The sequence below is a fragment of the Chinchilla lanigera genome, unplaced genomic scaffold (assembly GCF_000276665.1).
Source record: "Chinchilla lanigera isolate Chin_1 unplaced genomic scaffold, ChiLan1.0 scaffold00090, whole genome shotgun sequence".
Taxonomy (NCBI): domain Eukaryota; kingdom Metazoa; phylum Chordata; class Mammalia; order Rodentia; family Chinchillidae; genus Chinchilla; species Chinchilla lanigera.
The window spans coordinates 7,415,451-7,430,322 of NW_004955491.1; the positions used below are offsets into that span (position 1 = coordinate 7,415,451).

Below are 14,872 nucleotides of genomic sequence, written 5' to 3' on the forward strand. Positions count from 1 at the left end.
CAATAGACACATGAAAATGTACCCAATTTCTCTAATTATCAGAGCAGTGCAAATTTAAACCGAAATGGAATGTGCAGTCGCGTCTGTCAGACGGCTGTTATCAAAAGTGTGGAAGGCAGCACGCGCTGGCGAAGGTGCAGAGAGAAGGGAACGTGGCTGCAGGGCACGCGAGCTCGTGCAGCCATTTGTACAAATGGAGCAGCCTCAGAAACCCGAGCAGAGAATGAGCATGTGACCCAGCAGTCCCTCCACTGAGTCTGTAGCCGCAAGAATTAAAACCAGCAGGCCGAGAGACACCCACGTCCCAAGTTCACGGCAGCAGTGTTCACGACATCCAAGGTCTGGCAACCCTTTCCGTGATAGTCTGATTTCATCATTCGTACTGTGCACTATACCTGTGCTGAAACAGTACATTGTTTTTGTCAATTTAAAATAAAATGAATGGGGGCTGGGGATTTAGCTCAGCGGCACAGCGCCTGCCTGGCAAGCGGAAGGTTGTGAGTTCGATTCCCGGTACCGGAAAAAGCAAACAAACAAAAAACAAAAAAAATGAACGGGCTGGGGATTTACCTTAGCGGCAAAGCACCTGCCTGGCAAGCGCAAGGTTGTGAGTTCAATTCCTGGTACGGGAGAAAAACAAAAACAAAAACAAAAAACATAAAATAAAATAAAATGAACAAAGCCCCAGATCAGGTCAATACGGGGTTCCACTCCATGGATAACTCCACCTTGTTGAATTGCTGACTCTCCTCCTACAGCATCCCTGTTGTCCTCTTAAGTGACTGCCCCCTTCTCCCAGAGACTCCCAACCGAGCTGATTTCCATCCTAAACTCTGAGTGCTTATTTTATCTTCTGATTTTTATTTTGTTTTTAGGCCATATAGTTAGCAATGTCTGAAAAGCATTCCGTAGTATGTAGCTTTCAGTTTTGCTAAATGAAATTACAGACATAACCTCAGGCTGTACTTGGGCTTTGGGAGGGACAACAAACTAGATTTGGTGGCTGTTTTCTTAAAAATAGGGTACATTTCCCCAAATAGGTCAACAGAAGTCTATCTTCTACATTGATGTATTTGAAATATATTTATGAAAATTATGCAATTAAAAAAGTTTTGAGCTAAACCGCAAATGAGTAATACATTATTTAAATCGCATATCATCCAAAGTCAATTTTCTTAATACAAAAAATCATGTGAATCAATATGCAAAAAGGGAAATAAGTCAAAGGGAAAAATGCAAATATGAGCACTTTATAGGATAAAGGATATAGAAGAAAATGCACTTATCTTAAGCAGTATTAGTTAAATGATACCCTATTTTAAATGTTTTATTTCTACTTGAAACATATGAATGTGCATTTGTTAGGCAATCTTTATACATAGTTGGCACCTGGCATTTTCTTTATTATTTAATCTACCCGTCATGGATTGCTTTGTATTTCCAATCTTGGTTTCTTTAAAGTACAACAAGAACTTAAAAATCTTGTAAGTGCAGAATGCTTCTGGACTCCCCTTCATGGTTTATATTTTAACAGCTTTCTTGAGGAATAATTATCGTGCCATAATATTCACCCATTTAAAGTGGGTAATTCGATGATTTGTAGTAAGCTTGTAGACTTATACAGCGATCAACTGAACCTAATTTTAGGACATTTTTATCACTCCACATGTGATAAAACCTTACACCTTTTGCAGTCATTCTTCATACCCTTGACCCCCATTCTCTGCATGCCTGAGCAGCTACTATGATTAGTATCTGGATCTTCCTGTCCTGGGAACACCACATAAACGGAATCGTATGATACATAGTCTCTCGAGACCTGCCTCGTTCACTTAGGATAGAGTTTTCAAAGCTCAAGTGCGTCATAGCATGTATCAGTGTTTTCTTCCTCTGTGATAGCTGAATAATATTCGCCATAGATTACATGCAGTAAGCACATTTTGTTTCTGCACCTGTCAGCCTATGGTCCATTCCCTACTGGAGACCCCTGCAGTGGGTTCCAATCTTCTGCCTTGTGAATTGAGCCTTCTGGTTTACCCTACTAGAAATAATGCTGCTATACACATGTGTGTCCAGATGTGCCTGTGGGCATGTTTTGGTTTTTCTTGGCCATACACCCCCTCGGAAAGCAGCTGCCTGCTTCCCACAGCAGCGGTGCTGTCTGTGTCTCATTCCCACCAAAACCATTTGAGGGTTTTTTCTCTACATCCTTTGCTTTGTTTGTTGTTACATGATACTTTGTCATAGTAGTTCGAGTGGGTATGAAATATGGCTTAGAGTTTAATGTACTTTTTGTAAAAAAAACAAAAACAAAAACAAAAGAGTCAAACTCAGGACTTCAAACTATACACATGGGGCATTTTTAAAGGGGAGAAATCACGTGTGCGGCCGTGCACTCCGCCGGTACATATGTGCGGAGGCTTGAAGCTCTAAAACACGCAAGCTTTACTCTGCTTGAAGCTGAGATGGATGGTAGTGCACTGATGATCCTCTAGGCTTTCGCCCCTTTCTGGACACACACAATCTCAGGCTCAGTGAAAAACAAAAACGCAAGCAAAAGTTTGGCTGCGTTTGTGTCTGTCTTTCTGTTCCCAAACTTGCAGCATCGAGTTTTCAGCCCCTCAGCAGTTGAGAATAACTTGTCTCCAGGAATGATTTTGATCAATCTTGCATTCTTACATCTGGTGATCTGAGTAACTTCGTGGACAATAACAACATGTAATATAACAACCCTGCTGATTCCTGTCATCTTGTTTTGAGATACTTTATCACTGTATTGTGTTTGTATTGTTTTGTTTTTGTCTTCATTGTTGTTGTTACTGTTTTTTGTCTTTAAAATAAAAGAAGAATAACTTGTCTCTAGCACTTTACAGAAGTACTGTAAAGATAAAGCAAACTAATGAGTTATGAAAAACTTAAACTGCTTTAATGATGTATTGTATTTTGTAAATGTACTTTGTACTCATAGCTTTCACAAACACATATGCACTCCATTATATATACAGGGCAGAAAAAAAGTAAAGAAAACCTTACTTTGCATAAATGGTAGAGACAAAAGACACAGCAGTATTTTCTTACAAAAAAAATTGGAGAACAAGACAGAACATACAGGAAACTAAGGTCATTCATCAGAGCAACACCAGGGGTGTTGTTGGTGCTGAGTTTGGTTTTTGTTTTTCTTTCCTAGCTTTTGAGAGGCTGTTTGGTTTGTTGATGTCCTTCTCAGGAGGAAGCCATGCTCTTGACTTTAGTTTGTTTTAGTTTTGTTTTTGTTTTTCTTCCGATACCAGGAATCGAACTCACGACCTTGTGCTTGCCAGGCAGGCGCTGTGCCGCTGAGCTAAATCTCCAGCCCGCTCTTGACTTTAGGCATACGACTGAAGGGCCTCTCATTTCTTTCCCCTTCTGTAATACAGTTGTTGCTTAATAACTGTAACTTGCATGATAGCTAGGAGACAAATGACATTTTCGTGGACAATACTTGGTCCGAATTAAGTTACATGTAAATATCATCAGCGTCTCTGGCTTAACTCTTACTTCTTTTGCTCCTAAAATAAAATGGCCAGCACAGTGTGTACTCAGAAATCATTCTTCCGCTCAGACAGCTTTAGGAGTGATTTCTCTAGGGCTTGGTTTTATGAACTATCCTGTTGGGATTGTACCTCTCCATCACGGGGACCGCCACCTGCTGTGACTGCATTAGGACACGACTCCTGCCTGCAGGGGAATCGCCACAAACAGGCACTGTAGTGGTGAAATCATCCTTTCCACTTGTTTTCTTTCTCAGTTCCTCTTGCAAACGTCCACAGCACAGGTCCTAACACTTTCCAGCCTCCATACCTCATGCTGCTGTATTTCCCTAACTTGCTCTCACTCTCTTTCTAACGGGCACATAATCTTTCCATTTGCAATGTTTTACCCTAAAGAGCAGCTTTTCTCTAAGTGTCTTCAAGAACTGGCTTTGTCATTGCCTCTGAGAGCCCGAGTGCAGAATGCAGACCCCCTAGATCACGGAACCAGTGTGTGGCCTGGGCATCTGCGCTTCCCCAGGCATCCAGGGACTCCACAGAGGTGCGGGCAGTGGGCTCTGTGTTCTGTCCGTCACACAAGCACAGCACACTGCAAGCATCATCCTTGCCTGACGGAAGATGCTGTGGACAGAGGCATAAAAATTTCCTCATCCCCTCCAGAGAGGTATTATGACGAGGGTAAGAATGGGCAGGCACGATTTTAAGTGTTTTTAAATTATTAGTAAAATTTAAATGTGGAATTTGTATCTGCCACTGGTTGCCAGATCGCCAGTTTAGCCTAATTCTCACTGATACAGCAAATCTTGTATGTATTAACAGTTTGAAACGGGAATGTCTACTGAGTGCCCACTATTAGCTAGGCACCTTTTTCGTGCATTAGTTCATTTTTATGAACATTTTACATTTATTCATTTAAACACAATGATGAGCCCGAGGGTGCCCTCATTACTGTTACTGAGGATCAGAAAGCCTGGGCCCTCACACAGCTTATCAGAGCAGAGCTGGGAAGTTATGCAGGTAATTAAGAACCAAAGTGCTCATGCTCAGTGATTTCATACATGCTGTCTCTGTGTTTATAATGAAAGTATGGGCTGGGGATATAGCTCAGCGGCACAGTGCCTGCCTGGCAAGTGTGAGGTGATGAGTTCAAATCCTGGTACCAAAAAAAAAAAAAAAAAAAAAATGTTTCTTTAAACACTTTGGATGGCATTTCAAGGACCTGTTGATCAAATAACTGTAATTGAGCTGTTATCTTGCCTGATGAGAATTGTATAGCTAGATATCTGTGGCATTCAATAATCTACTCATGTGTGTAAAACTATATATGAGGCATGCTGAATTTAAAATGGAGAGTAAAAACATTCATGCCACTCCCACAAAGCTTAAAGTCTAGTTTCAGAGGTTTAAGAAAATTCTGAGCATAGAAATAGAACAGACTTGCAACTCTGGTAAATAATATCTGGTCGAATTACCAGAACTATGACAGCTTTTAATTCCAAGTAGAATTACATAGAATTATGAGAGCTTTTATTCCAGCCCAGAGCTGGGGGTGGCCTTCCTAGGTCTAGATGAGTAGGTCTGTGCAGGATGGATAGATGCTAACTGGGGGAAAAAGGGACACAGAGGGGAACCTGCTCCTCAACAGCAGAACATCCAGGAAAGGTGCAGGTCAGGTACAGCAGCCCAGGATGGGGCAGTGTGGACAGCTGGGGTCCAAGAGAGATGAGGACAGATGGGGGAGGAATTTCCACAGGATCAGAGTTCATGGTCCACCACCAGGATGCAGAAAACTGGCAGTGGATTGTCCCTCAAGGCTGAAGCTCACTGTAAAGACCTTAACCCCACGGGATTAAGACTGGTTGTCCCCTACCTTGCAGTCTGCTGGGAGCAAGAGCAGATGCCCTTTAAGAAAGACAGAGAGCTAGATCCCCACATTGTCTTACAAGTGGCAGAAAATATAGAGCAGGAAGATCAAAATAACTGAGAAAGGATGAACAGTGCATGTGTACACACACACACACACACACACACACACACACACACGAGAGTAAAAAGATCAGAAAAATGATCAGGCATGGACTTTAATAAGTAGCACATTAAAAATAAATGACAGATATACACTCTAACCTGGAAACTTTTAAAAGGAATCAAATGGAAATAGTAGAAATGAAAAAATTAAGATTTGAAGTTAAGAACTTGCTGGATGGATTTCATACCATATTCAAACAGAGGAAAAGAGGATCTGTGAGGAAAGAAGAAAGAAATTTAGTCTTGTGGTACCAGATAGAACAACATAGAAAATGGGAAAACATAGTAGTACAGTATGAACTGAAAGTACAGAGAACAGGCATTTGTAAGGGTCCAGAAGGAGAGCAGGAGAAAAAATTCTGTTAAACATAAAAATATTTCAAATGTAGCAGAATAAGCAAACAGACTTAAGAAGCACTGTGAACTCCAGCCCCAGCGTAAACACAGAAGCGTATCTGAGGGCATCATAATATGCTTTCTGAAATTTGATGATAAGAGAATATCTTAAAAGCAGGTAGGGACAAAGACTGCCTCACTTTTAAAAGAGGAATAGAACTACTAGAAATTGACTCACAGCCTGGAAAGTGGACTGCAAAGAGATATCACCACCACATACCAGGGGAAACCAATTTAGAAGCTGATGCGGTGTGATCAAAAATGTGGTGAATGTTTAAAATATTACAGTAAAGAAAAATTGCCAGTAATTCCCATCAAAATGCTCCCCCTCACTTCAGACACACTCAACTCATCATTCTTGGCACTTTCTGAAGCAGCTGTAGAAGTCCTCTTTCCTGAGTGTTATTAATTGTGCTGTTATGGCTGCCTCAATGTCCAGAATCAATTAAGATGCTGCCCTTTCATGGTCATTTTGATTTTAGAGAAGACTCAGAGGTGGCACAGTGCCAGATCTGGTGCACAAGGCGGACGGGGACACATAGTAATGTTTCTACAGTTCTGCATTTCCACGGAATGCAGTTTGGCAGCACTTGCTGTGTTTTGATCACACCTCACAAAGACACTCACAAAAGAAGACTTCCAGAACTGCTTCAGAAAGTGGTAAGGGTGATGGAATACACGTGGTCACACTGAGAGAGAGTGCTCTGAGGGAGTTCATGGCAATGTGCCCTTACTGTGATAGTTTTTTAAAAATTTAGACATTCACCATATATTTCAGTCACACCCTACATACACTCTACAATTCTTCTCCAAAGGCAAAAGCAGGGGCTGGGGATTTAGCTCAACAGCAAAGCACCTGCCTGGCAAGCCCAAGGTCATGAGTTTGATTCCTGGTACTGGAAGAAAAACAGAAAAACAACAACAAAAAAATAAAACAAAAGCAAAGGCAGTTTCTGAAAACCAAAAAACTAGAAAACTTGTCACCATCAAACCTCCAGTAAAGGGGGTTGTAAGAGAAGTTTTTGTACAATAGAAATAATCACAGATGAAAACAGCAAAAGTAAGAAAAAGAAAGGAAAGGATAATTATATGAGCAAATCCAAATATTGAGCACACAGAACAGTAATTAGAGCCCTGTGTAAATAACTTTGGATAAACAAGAGCATGGAAGGCACGACTTTGTTAATGACCTTTGATTATTCAAAATTCCTTAGTACATGGAAAACTGTAAATGTATTAATATAAATATCAATTAGACAATACCTTTCTATGTTGATGTATTTTTATTCCATTATTTGACTAAGGATAAAATGTGAACTTCTGGATAAACATTGAAAGAATACTGATAAAAATTGTTCTGTAAAATTAATGAAGAAGATTCACCAACAAAGATGCTGCTATGTCACTTTCCTGTTGCTGGGACACAAACACCAACAATGAAAACCTAACCAGGGAGGGCTTTATTGTGGCTCACAGTTCACTCCACACTCACCTGGCTCCAGAGGAGAGGGACAGGGGAGGGACAGCGGCTCACCTCATGGCAGCCAGGAAGCAGAAGGCACAGGGAGGAAGAGGGGAGATAAGGCGCCCTGCCTCTTCCGACCTTCTCCCGACAGCACATTCAGCTGTAGAGGCTCCTTGATTTAGTGACCTTTGAAAGGGCCTAGCTATAAACACAAGAGGCTTTTGAGGGAGCTCTAGATATAAACCATAACAGATATGTACATCAAAAAGGAAAGCAAATGTAAAATAAATAAGATGATACATTGAAATGCTAATACATCAGTAGCTGCATTAATACAAATGAATGAAAACCAAGGTTGAAAGGACCACATCAGAGTATATTAGAAAATAAACACATGGAACTAACATATACACACACACACTAGTGTAATATATAAGGGCAAAAAATGGGCTGGAAATAAAATGAGGGCAAGTTAAATATGACACATGCATACTATAAGCAAAATAAAGTTTATATATAAACATTCACCATATATATACTATATATATGAGACTATATATATATATAGTCTTGCAAAAATACAAAAAGGCAAGAAATGGCACACTTCTAAACAAATATAGGCTTTTCATATTTAAGTGGCTGTTTGCCAAGTTTATAATCTTAAATTTTATCCACTTAACAATGTAGCTTCAAACCATATAAAGCAAAAGTTAACAGAATTAAAAGGTGAAATAGGTGTACCTACAATCATAGATTATACCACACGCCTCTAAGTAACTAAAAGTACATCCAAACAAAAATTTAAAAATATAGTAGTTTTGAAAAGAAAATACGAACAAATGTGAAATGGTTGAGAAACACAGAAACTACATGTATAATCTGAGAAAGTATGTTACATTCTATCCAACATATAGAGACTTTCCCTAAATTGATCAGTTATTCAAAAATAAAATCAGACACACACACACAAAACCAAAATTATAATGACTGAAATTCTTAGCATAGTATTTCCTGTATAGTAAGGTTATGCTAGAAATTAATATCCAAAATATAGCTAAAGCATTCCTAAATGTTTGTAAATCACATCTGAATAAATCATTGGCACAAAAAACTAGGAAAGGAAAATACCAATTATGTAAACTCACATTTCAGTGATATAAAGAACATAACAGGAAATAAATTACAAAGGAGAAAAATGGTGCACATGAGCTTTCTTTTTAATTAATTTAGAAAATCAATATGTGACACAAGTTAAGGAACTACAAGTTGTCTCTCTAGAAACTAATGAAATTGATAGACTTCAGGCAAGACGGATATTTTAAAATCAATATTACTATATTCTGAATGAAAAGGAACCTCCCATTAATGTGATTCAAAAAGAGCACCTGAATATAGTTGCAAAACTTATTAATTGACAAAGGATTTATATCCTAGATATCTTAAATATGTTTACAGATAAATAAGGAAAACTATAGTCACTATGGTTAACAAATGGGCAAAATCATTAACATGGACTTCACAAAGGAAATATCCAAATGAATAAGAAACATATGTAAGATTTCTTAGACATCAATATAAGCTCATATAAGCTCATTGGAAATGTTACATTTAAAACACAATAAAGCAAAAATAACCCAACAATATCAAATTTTATGAAAAACATGGACTCATAGAAGAATCATCTACTGCCCGTTTGGCAGTAATTTTGTGTAACAACCATTCACCGGTATCTTCTAAAGGTAAACATGTGTGCCTTTTAATTCATCAATTCCATTTCTAAGTGTGGAGCCCTCAGACATTTGTACACATAGATGGAGAAGTCTTGTATGTAAATCTTCATAACACCGTTATGTATGTGAGCAATGCTGACAAAAGATCAACAGCCACTCTACAAAAGAGTCGATTAATTATTATATATCCATACCAGGGAGTGTCAGAAGGAGACTAAGATTAGCTACTGCTACAACATCACCAGGTCTCCTGCACATGTGCTGCCTGGATGGGAAAAGCCAGAGCTGAAGGAGTGATTGCTGTCCAAAACCTTCCAGCACTTACTAGTGCTAGTGCAAGGGTAGTGGCTGCCTCAGGGAAGAAAAAGCTGAAGACTGAAAGAATTCTCCAAGGAAGCCTCCAAAGCACCATGAATGTTCTGTTTTGTGATTTGCCGCGATCACACAGCTGTGTCCACTTTGTGACAGCTCATTATGTTACAGACTTGTGACTTGCACAGGTTTCTGCACATGTTGTGCTTTAACAAAATGTGTTTGGTTTGTTTGTATTTTTAAATAGAGAGGGAAAGGGCCAGGAGAATATTTAAGGTACAGGAACTAGTGTGTGATCATCCCTGTGCAGAGGGTGGGTACAAGGGTTGAATAAAGCCAAGGTGCCTAGAATATGGAGATTAGGAGAGGGAGGAGGAGGGAGGCGAAGAGAGAGGAGTAAAAGAAAGGGGAGGATGACAGGAAGATAGGAGCAGGGAATGAAGGAGGGAGGGAGGAGGAGGGAGAAAGCAAAGAACAGAAAAGAGGAAGAAGGGGTAGAATTGGGCCCGGAGAAGCAGGGCGGACACGGCAGCTCTCCAAGGTCCTGAAAATGTGCCTGCTGCGAGATTTACTGTGCTGTGCTGAGATTTGTGTTTTGAACACCGGGGAAGACAAAAGTTAGATATGGACAGATGAGCTAAGAAGTGATACAGCGATTCAGGAGAAAAAAATATGCTACCCGGGTCTGAGAAGTGGAGGAGAGCCCTCACAGGGTGTGTGCAAGGATCCACAGCGTAGACAAGGGCAAAGAGGGGGAAACCGAGGCAGAACGGTACCAAGGATGGAAATGGGCTTAAAACCCCAGCCCAAGTTTTCCTGGCTCCAAAACCCCTTTAAAAATCATGTAAGCCAATGTTTGTCTTTTAATTAACTGCCTATCAGTACTTAAAATCTTTTGGTATCCTAGCCTAGTAATACAGTACCGCTTTATGGATTGACTGTTTTAAAAGGCATTTCTTAGTCTTTTAGTCTCATCAATGATCATTTTTGAGGCAGAGTTTCTCACAGTTTATAGAGTGGGCCCAACAGGCCTCATTATATTAGTAGACAAAATACAATACTTAAAAATTATTAGCTATTGTTAATTCTGTATTATTTTTAACATAAGTATACATGGATTTATTAATTGGTTAACACTTAATGAGAAAATTAACCAAGTATATTTATTAATGTGCCTCAAACCCATTTTCCTTGAACAACTTATGCTTGAATAGTATAATTTAAAGCTGTCTGTGACTTGAGTGGCTCTTACATATAAATTTTATGACAAGCAAAATTAAAGTTCTTTCCTTTACCAAAATATATTTTCTATGTTGATTAGCTTCAGTTTATGAGTGTTTGGCTACTCGTCCTCCATAACCATTCCATAGGAATGATAAAATATATATTCTTCTCTATGGATTCCATAAAATAGATTTGTAAGGTAAAAAATTTCACTTTTTCTAAAGATGATAGGATTTTCATACACTTACCTGCTTAAATATTTTCTAAAAATTGTCATATTTACAAAGCTTCTTTATGCTGATATTTTTACATATAAAGGCCCATCAATAGTCAACACTTTCGTATTTACACTTCCTCAAGGGATTTAATAGTAACAAATTACAGCTTGAGTCAAAGGACCTTAACTAACCGGTGAGCGTAAGGAGTCTGAGGGGCACCTAGAGCCACAAGCTGGGCTCACAGTGGCGCCATCCGCATGTAGGTGGGAAGCCCAGATCTGGTCTCCGGTTCCTCCAGCTGGAAGTCAGGTATGCGGCACGGCATGCCTATTAATATTCAGAGAGAAGAGCAAAGCCAGGAAACAGACACTGAACTTCATTTCTACGTATTTAGGTCCATTAAAATCTATCACAGGAAGTAGAACATCATTAGGACCAACCTAATCCAAAGGTCAGAATTGTCTTATTTCTTCCTGAAAAGTCTGTGATGTCAGTGGGCCTAGGAAACAGCCCTGTTAAGCTGAGCAAGGCTTAAACTAGGGATAAACTTAAATCATGGTTTGACGCTTGGCTTACTCTGGCAAAGTGAGATTCCTGGCCCTGGCTAAAGGTCTTAAAATATGAACCACTGCTTAGGTGTCACTTGGGCTTCTCCCATCTATTTGCATCAAAAGGGCCATCTTCCTAGGTTTAAAAGTGATATTTATTTAAAAATGTTATCATATCAATTTTTGATTGAAGGTGTCATAGCAGAGAGGCAGTGGTACACATAATCTCTTCCCTCACTGTTTCAGCGAATGAAACAGCACTCTATCAAGTTTGGAGAGTGGGAGCTTATAAAGGAAAGTGGGCCCTGGACCCACACATGGTGAGACAGAGACAGACGTAAACAAATATGACAAATTGCTAAAAGTGCTGTTTCAGCTGTGAGAGGGATCATTGAGTAAATGGCCTGTGCAGCCATTTTAGTGTTATGTTATCACTCTGGTGATGTATTAAACTTCATTTTTCACCCCTTTGTAAAGTCCCAGTGTGTGGTTATAAAGGAAGCTAGAGAAACACGTTCGAACTGAGCAGAGGCAGTGCTAGACCTACTTGTGATATGTGGATAATCCATTTCACCCGGACCCCAACCCTACTACTTACCCAGATGTTGCACATCCTCACCCTCCTGCTCAGAATGAGCGCAGGGACTTTCTAGCTGTCCTGCTGACTCCATGTTTCTGTCTTGGGAGGACAGTTTGGAGGAGAAGCCATCTCACCTTCTGAAACATGGGTCTGGCTGTATCACTCTGCTGGGGCTCTCTTGGCCTTTCAGTTCTCGTAGGGAATAACTCACAGGGCTCCCACTGCCTGGTCTCACAGTTCTTCCTTTCTCAGGACAATTCATGAAATGCCTCTCCTCGGGTACTGCGTTTTTCTGGCTGTGTCGCTAATCGCCACATTTAGCTGATCCTACAAGATGTATTTCAGCTGTTGCTTCATGTTTTACCATTCACTATTTACCCAAACACTGCACCAGTACTATCGCTTATATTCTGGATCATAGTTGCACGATTAATGCTGCTTTTCATATTATTAATTTTGATGTCTCCTGCCAGACACTGTGAACTCCTTGAAGACTGGGGGGATGTTCCACAATATAACTCATCATGCAAATCACCGCTGTCATGACATATCTGAAGTTAATTTGTCTAACTTCTGAATGCGTCCAGAGAAGGTAAAAATAGTTTGGTAGATGCTCTCACCAAGCCATCAGCATCACATCTGTGCATCTGGTAAAATAAATGATTGATCGCATTTTTTCTAGTGTATATATCTTCCTGCAATGCTATGAGTAAATTAAATTATATAGAGTGACTGAGGTTTTCAATGGAACGGAAAAGCTCACAGTTTGAAGAATGTCTGTAATGAAATAATCTGATTAAAAGAGCAGTTAGGGATTTAATCCGTATTATTCCACTTTCATTTTTCTGGGATAATTTAACAGAAACTATACACAGGGCATGTTAAAAAATGTTTGTTCCATTTTCTTGATTATTTTTCTCCCTCTCCAGTCATGATGGGATGGAGGAGGGCAGGCTGGGGTGCAGGCAGGAGGCTCATTCTCTGAAGGTGGCTGCACACGTGTAACCCTCGGAGTCCTCTTGTCATTGTTGGTGGGAAAGACAGGAAGAGTCAGATGAATTAATGCGATTCCAATGAAAGAAGGAAAAGAACTTTTAAAATGTTGCTTAAAAGAGACTGAAGGTTGGCAAGGTGGTCTATCCACATTCCGCTGGATTCACCCTAAAGGTCAGCAGTGCAAGGGTGACCTGTGCCCAAGTGCGCATTTCAGGACAAGCGTGGTGCTTGAGAATTCTTCTGTGCTGTAAATGTGCCCACCCCTCTCCCCGTTCATGTCGGATCCTCATTCCCAAGGTTTGGCAGTGAGGTCTTTAGGCGGTGGTTAGGGATAGCACTCTTCACTGGGATGCTTCACACCCTAATAAAACAGCAGTAGAGCCGCCTCCCTCCTGCCTCCAACCCTGCCCGGATACAGTCAGTGGCCAGGCCTGAGGGGCAGAGACGGGACCTCACCTCATGGCAGCTGCCTTGTGGTGTAGAAGTGTTTCTGTGGTTCATCAGCCATCCACTTCTGGAACTTCGTCACAGGAGCCGGAAGAGACCAAGACCAATCCTAACAGGAGAAAAGCGTTTGTTTTAGTTACTTTTCTCTGCTGAAACAAAATACCCAACACCCAAAGTTAAAGAAGGAACGCTTTCTTTAGCTCACAGTTGTAGAGGTTTCAGTCCATGACCAGCTGGCTCCAAGGCAGGGTGGCGTAACAGAGGGGCATCGCAGAGGAGAAACGGCTCCTGGAGGGCGGAAGACGGCAAAAACAAGCAAGGCACCAACTACAAGTCTCTCTCTGTCCCTTTTATCCAGCCTACTCACCCTTAGCGCAGGTATCACTCACATCATTAATCCTAGTGCGCTCGATCCTAGCATTACACCATGAATCGATCCCAGCATCACGCACTGTAGATCCAGCCAGCTCTGAAAAAGCCCCATCTATGACCCGATGAGGCTTTAGGGGGAGATCTAGACACGGCCATAACAGCGTTTCTGGGGCCTGAGATGTGCCTTTCTCAGACAGAGCATAAGCCGCACTGCTTTTAAAGCTGCCTTTCACCCGTTTGGCTTTGGTTTACCTATTTCTTCTGTTTATCTCTCACACCCAAATGATTACTTTACACCTGCACGCGAAGTGTGAGAGTGCGCGCGCTTGCACATTATATATACACCGTATACACACGCAGGGTAGTTGTGTGGGGGGCGTTGCGTGTAACTTTCACTTGAGTGCCGCTGCAATTTGAATTTTCTTCTTTGAGTTCCAAATTGACTCTTTATTCCGTTTTATACCAAAGATTTGTTGTGAACTTTTTTTTCAAAAAGGAAAGACTTCCGTCCAGATTGTCTCTCGGCCACTGCCCCTCCCTCCCAGGCGAGGGCGCCCGATTGCCCATCCCGAGGCAAGGCTGTGAGTTCAAGCCTGAATCTCCAGTGGACTGAAGTCACTCCAAGTCCGGTTTTCAAACGGCCCGGGTGGCTGGGCACGGGAATGTGCCCACCGTGTGCACGCGCTCGCTCTCAGGCGCGCGTTTCGGCGTGGTTAGTCCGCCGTGTGAAACTGCGGCGCTCAAAGCTCCATCCCAGGAGCGCCCAGGTGCGGCGACCAGGGAGCCCGGGGCGTGGCCACTGGGCAGCCATCAGGGCTTTGGGCGCCGGGGGCTGAGCCCCATCGCAGGGTTCCCGGGCCAGGCGGAGCCCTTGGCCCTGACTGGGCCGTGGGAAGCAGAGATCAGGTCCTGGAGGCGGGGGACAGGGAACCGAGAAACAGAGCCGCTGGCGGGGCCGCGGCCGGGGCGAGGCCGGGAGGACCAGCAGCCCGGGAAGCTCGGCGGGGACGCGCGGCCGTGCCAGCC

General features: G+C 41.6%; 1 protein-coding gene across 1 annotated transcript in view; it reads left to right on the top strand.

The window, feature by feature from the left end:
* The window catches only part of Dpp6 (dipeptidyl-peptidase 6), an 842,230-nt gene that overhangs the window by 89,731 nt on the left and 737,627 nt on the right, over positions 1-14,872 (top strand). The window lies entirely within an intron of this gene.